Source organism: Acinonyx jubatus, chromosome C2 (assembly GCF_027475565.1).
Source record: "Acinonyx jubatus isolate Ajub_Pintada_27869175 chromosome C2, VMU_Ajub_asm_v1.0, whole genome shotgun sequence".
Taxonomy (NCBI): domain Eukaryota; kingdom Metazoa; phylum Chordata; class Mammalia; order Carnivora; family Felidae; genus Acinonyx; species Acinonyx jubatus.
In genome coordinates, this window is record NC_069384.1 from 120,934,001 (window position 1) to 120,943,103 (window position 9,103).

Below are 9,103 nucleotides of genomic sequence, written 5' to 3' on the forward strand. Positions count from 1 at the left end.
ATGAAACATCAAACAGGCCTTTATTTTAATTATGAAAGGAAGAGAAGACATTTTGCGTGAACAGTTTTCATTGCAAAGAACCACATGAAAATAATGGTTGCTATAACTGAGGTTAGAGAGGCTCATGTCCAACACCATGGGGCAAACCATGGAGTAGAGGAACACCAGAGATTCCAATCATCAGGCAAGTATTTGAGCATGGGCAGAGCATCTTGGTCACATAATTAACCATTGTCAAGGCTGGCAAATTCTTGGGGGACAGGTGGGGCTGACAGCTTAAATTTGCTTTGTATAAAATTTTTCTTAGTTCTTTAATAGAGAAAAAAGTTAAATGAAATTATTTTCCTAAGCTTGGGGATAGATGAAGCTCTAAAAAGAAAGATACTAAGATTGAAAGTAGAAGTGAAGGTGGAGATAGAGAAGGGGAGGAAGAAGGGAAAGAAAAAGAAGAAAATGGCAGAGAATTAGGGGCTCAAAAGGAACAAGAGAGGAGGTGAAGAACATCGGGTGAGGAAGAAGGTTGGAATGCAGAAGAGTAGAAACGCCCAATTCTTTTGTCTCTACTTTAAGCCTTGCCCAAGGAGCTCTTCTTGTAACCTCAGGGCCTTTCAAATCGAGCAAAATACATTCTGAGAAACATAGTCTTTCCAAGGGGACTCACCTGAATCCTACCTTGGAGTGTTCCTGGGGAGGCACAGAAGGGCCACAGATGGTCCTCCTGGCCTAGATAAGTGCAGGGCACTCTTACACTTAACGCCTCTCCCAACTTTTTTGCCTGAGATTTCTGATCTTATGGTGGTAACCAAAACTTTAATGGACGGGTAGAGACGCTGAGGGCTAGATGGAGCCATAATTCCTGACCTTAAGATGCTGAACTCTCACAGCATGATCCAAAATAGAAACCAAGACTGGTGGGCCTTGGGAAGCGAAGTAAGATGGCCAGGCTGGAGAATGGTGCCCCTTCCCTCTGATCCCCTAAGCAGTGTCTTGGGGTCACATTCAAACCTCTCCTCCACACCTCTTCTCCCTCAAATCACTCTGTACCCTGTGGAGTCCACCTCTGAAATGCCTCTCACCTGTATCTTCTTGTCTCCATTGCCCCCGCCATCTGTGGCAGCGGAGACAGATGAGTTCTGCATGAAGGTGACCTCAAGGTGAGGGCATCAAAGCCCTCCCTACAGCCCATTCTGGATTAAATGTGCTGTTTCTCATGAATAGATAACACCAACAGGGATGCTAAATGATCTTTTCCCTTTCATTTTGGAATAGGAATTTTTTCCTTAATGTTCTTTTTATATTGTCCTGTCTCATGTCTCAGAAAATTGCTCCTTTTGAAGCCCATTAGCCTGATAAAGGCTGATGAATATTTTAGGGGCCCTTGGAAAGTAATCAGGAGGTGTCCGAGCAAGTATTTCCAAAATCCTATTACACCCCACTGCAAGTACAGCTCAGTACCTACTAATGAGGTTCTAACCAAGTTTACATCCGTCCTGCTCCATGTCTGAGGCCACATCCTGGGTTGGGGCAGACTCTTAGGCTGGGCCTGTGACTGGGGTAGGGCTGACCCAGTGGTGTGGGAGTGGTACAAAGGAAGACCTGGAAACAGAGCCTAGGGGTCGTGGAAGAGTGGGGAGCTAAGGAGGAGGCATCTAATCCAAGCAGGCTCATCCTGTGCACCTTGGACTTGAAGTCTGCAATCAAGAGTAGGCAGGTGGCATGTTTCAGAGCCTCATGTTCTCTGAGGCATGGAGAAATCTCTAGCCAGTCCCAGGGTGGGGTGGGAGCAGGTGGCAGTGCTGTGACCCTGACCGTATCCTGTACCCTTTGAAATGTGGGCAGAGCATGAGAGTCAACCAGGCAGCCCAGGGGGGCCCCCCTGTCCTGGCCGCCATACCACGCTCTTGGCAGCCATCCTCTCAGGCATGACTGCTGTGTAGGACCCGTGTGCTGACTGACTCTACATCACTCCACACTGCTGATGCTGGGAGGAGAAGGATCCTCTGGCTCGCATCCTTACAGCGAAATCCTTACAGCATTTTTGTAGGACAAAAAAAAAATTCCAAGGAAGAAATAAAATAATTCCATAACTAACAGCAGCGGTGACCCCTTTCAACATAGGAATCTTTTCCTAGGTATTACCCCCCCCACCAAGTTTTCCGAAGCATGATTCATGAACAGCAGCCCCTGTGATGCCCTGAAGAAAAACAGTGACCATGTATACTGGGTCTTGTTTTTTTTTGTTGTTTTTTTTTTTTTTGGATTTCCCATTTCATTTGCATATCCAAGGCTTCCAGCAGCCTCAAAGTATGAAGTATATGCCTATAGTAACTTTCCAACCTTGTTGGAAAATGAATTTTTCTATTTATAGCATTCCTGTAAGCGTCCTGTGAAACAACAGTGGGAGAAGGTCAATTTGGATCATACTGTGTATATGATTTGAGTTTGCTGGCTTCACTTAATGTCAGCATTAAAATGCCTTTACCAACTTCAGTTTAGATGGCTGTATAGTATGCATATACTAAACCATATTTAAATATGTCCTTAGAATCACGTATTAATTATGTACCAGCAGTTATAAAACATGCTGTAACCTAATACTATATTTATTTATGAATAATTATTTGCCTGCATTTCTGATTATATCCTTGGGAAAGATTCACGGAAGTGCAATTACCGAGTCAAAGGTTGGAGGTAGTTTGAAGGCTCATGACACACACTGTCATTTTTTTTTCCGGCAGAAATTTGTGCCTTTTTGTTCTCCTGCCCACAGACTCTAAGAGTGTTCGTGCATTGTACCCTTACCACATTGAGTGTTAATAAGATATACAATCCTGGCAATTTGAAAGGGGATACATTTTATCTCATTTCAAGATGGTTCACAAAAGATGGCAAGATTTATATTCTCCAAGGTCAAAAGGGAGGGCCTTCTGGGAGTGGGGAGCTCCCTGAGCTAAGACTCGCAGGCAGGAATGCTGGGGAGCTTCCTACTTAGCTCCTGATTGGGCATCTTCGAGCTCAGACTCGGCGAATGCGTGCAGACTTCTGGCACCAAGTAATCTACGAAGGCTGCCCAAGGAGATGCCTAGTTAGGGTTTCACTAACGTGGATCTGTGATCAGGAGGAGACCTGCATTAGCCCTCTGTTAAGAGTCGGAGGGACAAACTGTAATAAAAAAAATGATCAAGCCAGGAGGCAGCAAAAATAAATGTGTCAGTGCAATGGCTCAACCGTGAGAGAAGGAGATTAGGCAAAGTGACCTTTCCTGGGGGGAGAGAAGAACTTTAATTCCTGACTGTTCATGAATCACTGGTGAATGCATTTGGCACCAAGCATGTCCCGTGTCTCCCCTGAGGCGGTGCCCAGGACCTCGGTGGGGCCAGAGACCCTTTCTCTGTGAAAATTTGCAGGTGTGTTCCCAGGATGGGCGGCTGGGATGCTGTTTAGCTGGCAAGTGAATCAGAGACCAGAGACCAGAGACCCGGGGACACGTGTTGAGGAACGGTAGGTAGCAAAGATGATGCCAAAGGAGGTTGTGTTGGGAGTGGGAGGGTACTCCAGGGTGAGTCGGGCCATGGAAGCCTCCCACTAGAGAGGAGGAGAAAATCAGGCTGCTGACTGGTCGGTCCAAATATCCTCTAAAGCGTGCAGCCCCTGGCACATAATAGGTGGGAGGCAAAAGTATCTCACGTTGAATTGCTGCACTCAAACATTCCTGATTTCCTGGAAAAACCAATCCGGAGCTGGCACTGTGGCCCTTTAAAGGATATCTGCACTGGGAGGCGGGTGGCGGGGGAAGAAGCACAGGCACCCAGTATGGAGGGGTCAGGCTGGTCTGGGAAGGGCCAGGGTGGGAGAGGAGGCCACAGGGATAGATTGGGAAGTGAGGCCCAAGGATCTGAGGTGCTTTTATTCTTCAGGCAGCAGGAGGTGTGGGGGGGTTGGGGCAGGGGAGAGGAGGATGGTAGTCATAACAACAATCAATCCTGGAACATGCTTCTCCCTTTTGAAGAAGCTTTTCATACTCCTTATGCTAGTGAATCCTCGCTGCAACCCGATACAGGAGGAGTGCCAGTTTGACAGAGGCACCTTTACAACATAAAGGGAGAGAAAGGATATGGTTTCTGATGTCGAGGAGCGGATGTAGGGAGTTAGGTGTAACAGGCACCCCACTCGGGCTTCCACACTCAGCCTCTCGTGTCTCTATTTCACACACAACCAGTGGCTCAGCTTCGCATACTCACCGCCGAATCAGGGTCTGGTGCAGACACTTACCTCCTGAGTGATGGGCTTGTGTGTCAGATTGTCCCCGAGTGGCCCACCTGACGTGCTACAGGCACTTTGGACGCACGGGGTGTCCAAAATTGAGCCCAACACCCCCCATGCTCCAGTCCCCCCTTCGCCCCCTCCTGTGTCCCTGCCTCAGCAAGCGCTCCTCATCCTATGTATCGTCCAAGCCAGAACCCTGGGCATTGCTTTAGACTGCCTCACTCTTTCCCTCCCTCCTGCCTGCGTGCTGCCAAGTTCTAATGACGCCCCTCTCATCCACTCTCCTCTGTCTACCTTCACTCCCGCTCAGAATTTACAACATGCACTGGAGGGGGGGAAGTTGAGGGAGTGCGTCTCTGACAGGCTACTGCAAGAGGGAAAGCACCTGGGCCAGGGGAGAGGCCCATCTGCAGCAGGGGGATGGCCGGAAAGGTCTGGTGTGAGTGTGGGTGGGCAGAGCCTGCAGACTGCTGGTGGCCAGCAGGCGGCGCTGCGCTCGGGGAGCCAGAGAGAGACAGCCAAGGAAGACGCGGGTGGGAGTCGTGCAGGCCAAGCCTGAGGAGAATGGGCCAGGGGTCACACCCGCTTTAACAACTTCTGGGGAAGCATGTTGTGGGCTTTGGGAAAATAATTGAAAAATTTAAATCCTGACTCCTTCACCTGTAAAGTGAGGATAATAAAGAGTACCCAATCAGAGGGTTATTGTGTGAAGGGAGCTAAAATAAAGCATATACAATGCCAAGCACGTGTTTGCAGCCTGAGCAGATATGCAGACCCCTTTCCTTTTCCAAATACATTGAGATGCTGCATAAAACAGAATAGCGATAATGACAAAACAGAACAAATAAGAGAGTTAGAAGTCCTTAGGTATAAAAAGCAAACAAAACCCCCAAAGCTGCACCTGACTGTTGTTGGAAGCAAATGACTGCGGAGGGGCTATGGCCCACCCTTTCTTCTTTTTTTTCTTTTAATTTTTTTTAATGTTTATTTATTTTTGAGAGACAGAGTGAGACAGAGCGTGAACGGGGGAGGGCCAGAGAGAGGGAGACATAGAATCGGAAGCAGGCTCCAGGCTCGGAGCTGTCAGCACAGAGCCCAACGCGGGGCTTGAACCATGAACTCTGAGATAATGACCTGAGCCAAAGTCGGGCGCTCAACTGACTGAGACACCCAGGTGCGCCATGCAGCCCACCCTTTCAGCCGTCGTTTCAAAGCCAGTGGGAGAGAGGAATGTAGACTCAGGTCCTTCACCTGGGAAAACTCGACCTGACACGTCTGCATAAAGCCTGCAGCTGCAGAGGGGCCATCTGAAGCCTGTGTCCTGGGACAAAGGCAGCCATGGATGGACCGAGGGAGGCAGGGAGGAAGTTGGACAACGGCTCTGGAACAGGTCACCTCTGCGACGTTAGACCCGCAAGCCTGCTCTGTGCGTGTGCATCGGCTCCAAATGTACACAGCCTGCCTGATGCAGAAACCTGGAACTCAGACGCAAACTTAACGCATCCACAAAGTCTCTAGGCCCTCCACAAAGACATAGTCGGAATCTATTCTACATATGCTCACCACCCAGGGCTTAGGCAGGACAATTCCTGCTGGCCTTGAGCTCAGGGTTAAAATTTACAAAACAAAGAGGAAGCGATCCTTTGTGTGTGAGAGAAAAGGCAGACAAAACAAATGATCAAACCCACATTCAGGGAACCACAGAAAATGGAGCAATTAGAAAGGAAATAGAGGAAAACAGGTCTGAAAAAGAATCAAAGAAAAATTCCAGAAACAAAAGACATAGTTATTGAAATAAAAATAAATCAAGAAAACTGACAATGGCATTAGAGAACAGGCTGATAGATGAGATTAGAGAACGAGAATTTGATAAAGCAACAAAGAGGTGTATGGATTCTATGGCTGATCAAAGGACATATTCCAACAGACAGCCTGACAGATGTGTGTGGGGAGGGCCCCCCAGGGGACCGCAGGGGGGCTAGGCTCCTGAGGACCTCTTGCATCCTGCCGAAGTATGTACTAGTCTATTGTAGCCCCTCGCATTCTAGAAAGCCGTTCTTTACTTCCACAGCCCCCTCCTGTGACAAATTAGAGGACAGTGGACACACAGAGCCCCCTAGCCCCCGCCCACAGGACATGTTTGAAGGGCAAGTCAAAACCAAACTTCCCTTCCTGAAACGGAGAGTGATTGAACCAGGAGTGTTGAAACCATGCAAATCGAGTTCTCACTGTGGACTTGCAAGGCCCTTTGGCCTCAGGCCGCTGTTTGGGAACATTTAGAAAGATGAGGTTTTGGTCACTGCCAAGACCAACCTCATGCCAAAGCAAAGATGCCACTCTTATTTGCAGATCTCTTTAAGATCTTCCCAGGAGGTCGCCTGCACCTCCAGACTGGCAGGGAGAAGTACAGTGTGTTTTCGGGGAAGGTGATTATGACAGCTCAGAAAGCACCCGCTGGGCCTTCTGTCAAAAAGCAATTGCTGACTCAGGACGGTGGAGCCCAGGGGACCGGGAAACATGAAAGGTAGCTTGTGTCAAAGAGACCACCTCCATTTGCAATTTGGTTGAGCAACATTTGGGCCAATCCCCAAAACAATCCTGAAAATCTGTCCTTGCAGTTTGTGCCGGGAGCACGTAAATCAAGACTTGCTCGCACCCACGATTTAAACTCGTCCAGGGGGAGAGAAAACACACCTTTATTATGCGCTGATGATATGCCTGGCACCATGCTATGGTTTTTGCGTATGTAATTACGATAGGAAAAGATAGGAGAAAAAAGGCAGAGAGGGTTAGGACCTGAGGTCCCTGGGTGCGGAAAAACACGTAGTTTGGAACAATGCTGGGCGTCTCTGACCACAGCAACCCCCCTGGGGTGTAAGGTTCCTCCTAAGAATGTATCAGACACCATCTACCCCCCTGAGGTTCCCCTCAGGAATTTGACAAAAGACCTAACTAAAAATAAGTAGTAGACCACAAAGCGTATGACCCACAAGGAATGATGTGGTTACAGACCACCGCTCATGCAATGGAATCGAGCCAATCAGGAAGGGACAGCCCTGCACCTAGAGCCATCCAGCCAGTAAGGGTGGAACCTGAGAAGGAATGATGGGGAAGGGAAGGTAGAGATGACTAGAACCTTATAAAACAAGGACCCTTGCCTATAGTCACGGGCATTCCCTTTCAAATGCCCCCTCTCTGTAGACAGCTTTCACACCATTCTTCCTTTCTGATCTTATACTCTAAAAAGCTTTCGCCTGCTGCTCATTTTGTGTCCATCTCTTCATCCTTCGAAGCGGCGAAACAACGAACCCCCCGTAGTGAGGTAGAGAATTCTGCAACATAATCAGCTTCTTGGATCAGCGGTTCGTTCTTCCCCACCACAGCCTTTCACCAATGCCAGTCAGATCTCCCTTCCCCACCTCTGGAGGACAACTCTGGGAAGATCCCTTAACTTCCAGATCTTACTGATGGATGGCCTCATTTTTACGTGTTAAAATGGTACTTCAGTTAGTCTCTTGTCCAAACCAAAGCTTCTCTCCCCAGCCTGGGTCTGACCTGCAAACTCTACAAAGCCCCATGGAGGTAGGGTTGGCAGCTTCATGGGGGAGCCAGATGTGTGGGGGCAGCAAACCTGCACATGAAGTGGGCATTGTACATTCTGGGTGCTGGGTCTCCCGCACGAGTAAGCAAGAAGAATGGGGCCAACCAGCAGATATGAGGCCCCTCTTTGGCCATCACTCGGGAAAGTGTGACCCTTTCAGGCTTCTTTCCCAAGTGGGTATTTTGTAAAATACGGTCTTGCAAGATATATCATGAACAATGGGGTCAGGGTCAAAATTAGAAAAGCTTCATGTTACACAGTTAATCAGGTTTCTTCTAGCGAGACTCCACGGACCAGTGGTTCTCAAAGTGTGGTCCCTGGACCAGCAGCATCGGCACCAGCTAGTGTTAGGGACTGGATGTTTGTATCCTCTCCAAACTCATATGGTGAAACCCTAATGCCCAGCGCGAGGTCTTTGTGAAGTAATTAGGTTGAGGTGATGTCATAAAGGTGGGTCTCCCCTGGTGGTGCTTGTGTCCTTATAAGAAGAGGAAGACCGGAGCCCCTCTTTTTCTCTGCTTGTGAGGACACAGGAAGAAGGTGACCTTCTGCCAAGCCATGAAGTGGGTTTCCACCAAGAACTGAATCTGCTGGCACCTTGAACTTGGACTTCCCAGCCTCCAGAACTGTGACGAATAAACGTCTATTGTTAAAACCACCCAATCTGTGGTATTTTGTTCTGGCAGCCTGAGCGAAGTCACCAAGGAACTTGCTAGAAATGCAGATTCTCCGGCTCTACCCCAGATCCAATGAACAGAAGCCCTGCAGGTGGGGCCCAGCAGTCTGTGTAACAGGCCCTCCGGATGTTCAGACAAGTCAAGTTTGAGACCCTTTGCCTCAGAGAATTTAATACGCTAATGTGGTCGATAGACTAGTCAGTTTAGCAAATTTGTTCACCGCGTTTATCCTATTTGCCTGTTAGGCGCCTATGAATATCACCTGAAACAAACAAAAAAATCTCAGAAGACGCATGCTGTGAAATTCATTAAGTTCGCCGAACACATATTAACAGAGTACCCACTGTGTCCCAGGCAACTTCCGGGCACTGGGGATGTGACAGTGAACAAAACAGGAAGATTTCTACCAGTCCCTTCCCACTTTCCAGCGTTTGCCCTAGTCTCTCCCCTCCCCCACCGTCCCGTCCCTCCGGTCCCCGACTGACTTCCCTGCCTCTGCTCACACACCTTGGCTGTAGCTCTTCCTTTTGAGCAGTAGGATTCCCTTGCCCCCAAAGCA

At 48.6% G+C, this 9,103-nt stretch overlaps 1 protein-coding gene across 1 annotated transcript in view; it reads right to left on the reverse strand.

The window, feature by feature from the left end:
• The window catches only part of CLSTN2 (calsyntenin 2), a 603,018-nt gene that overhangs the window by 41,669 nt on the left and 552,246 nt on the right, over window positions 1–9,103 (reverse strand). The window lies entirely within an intron of this gene.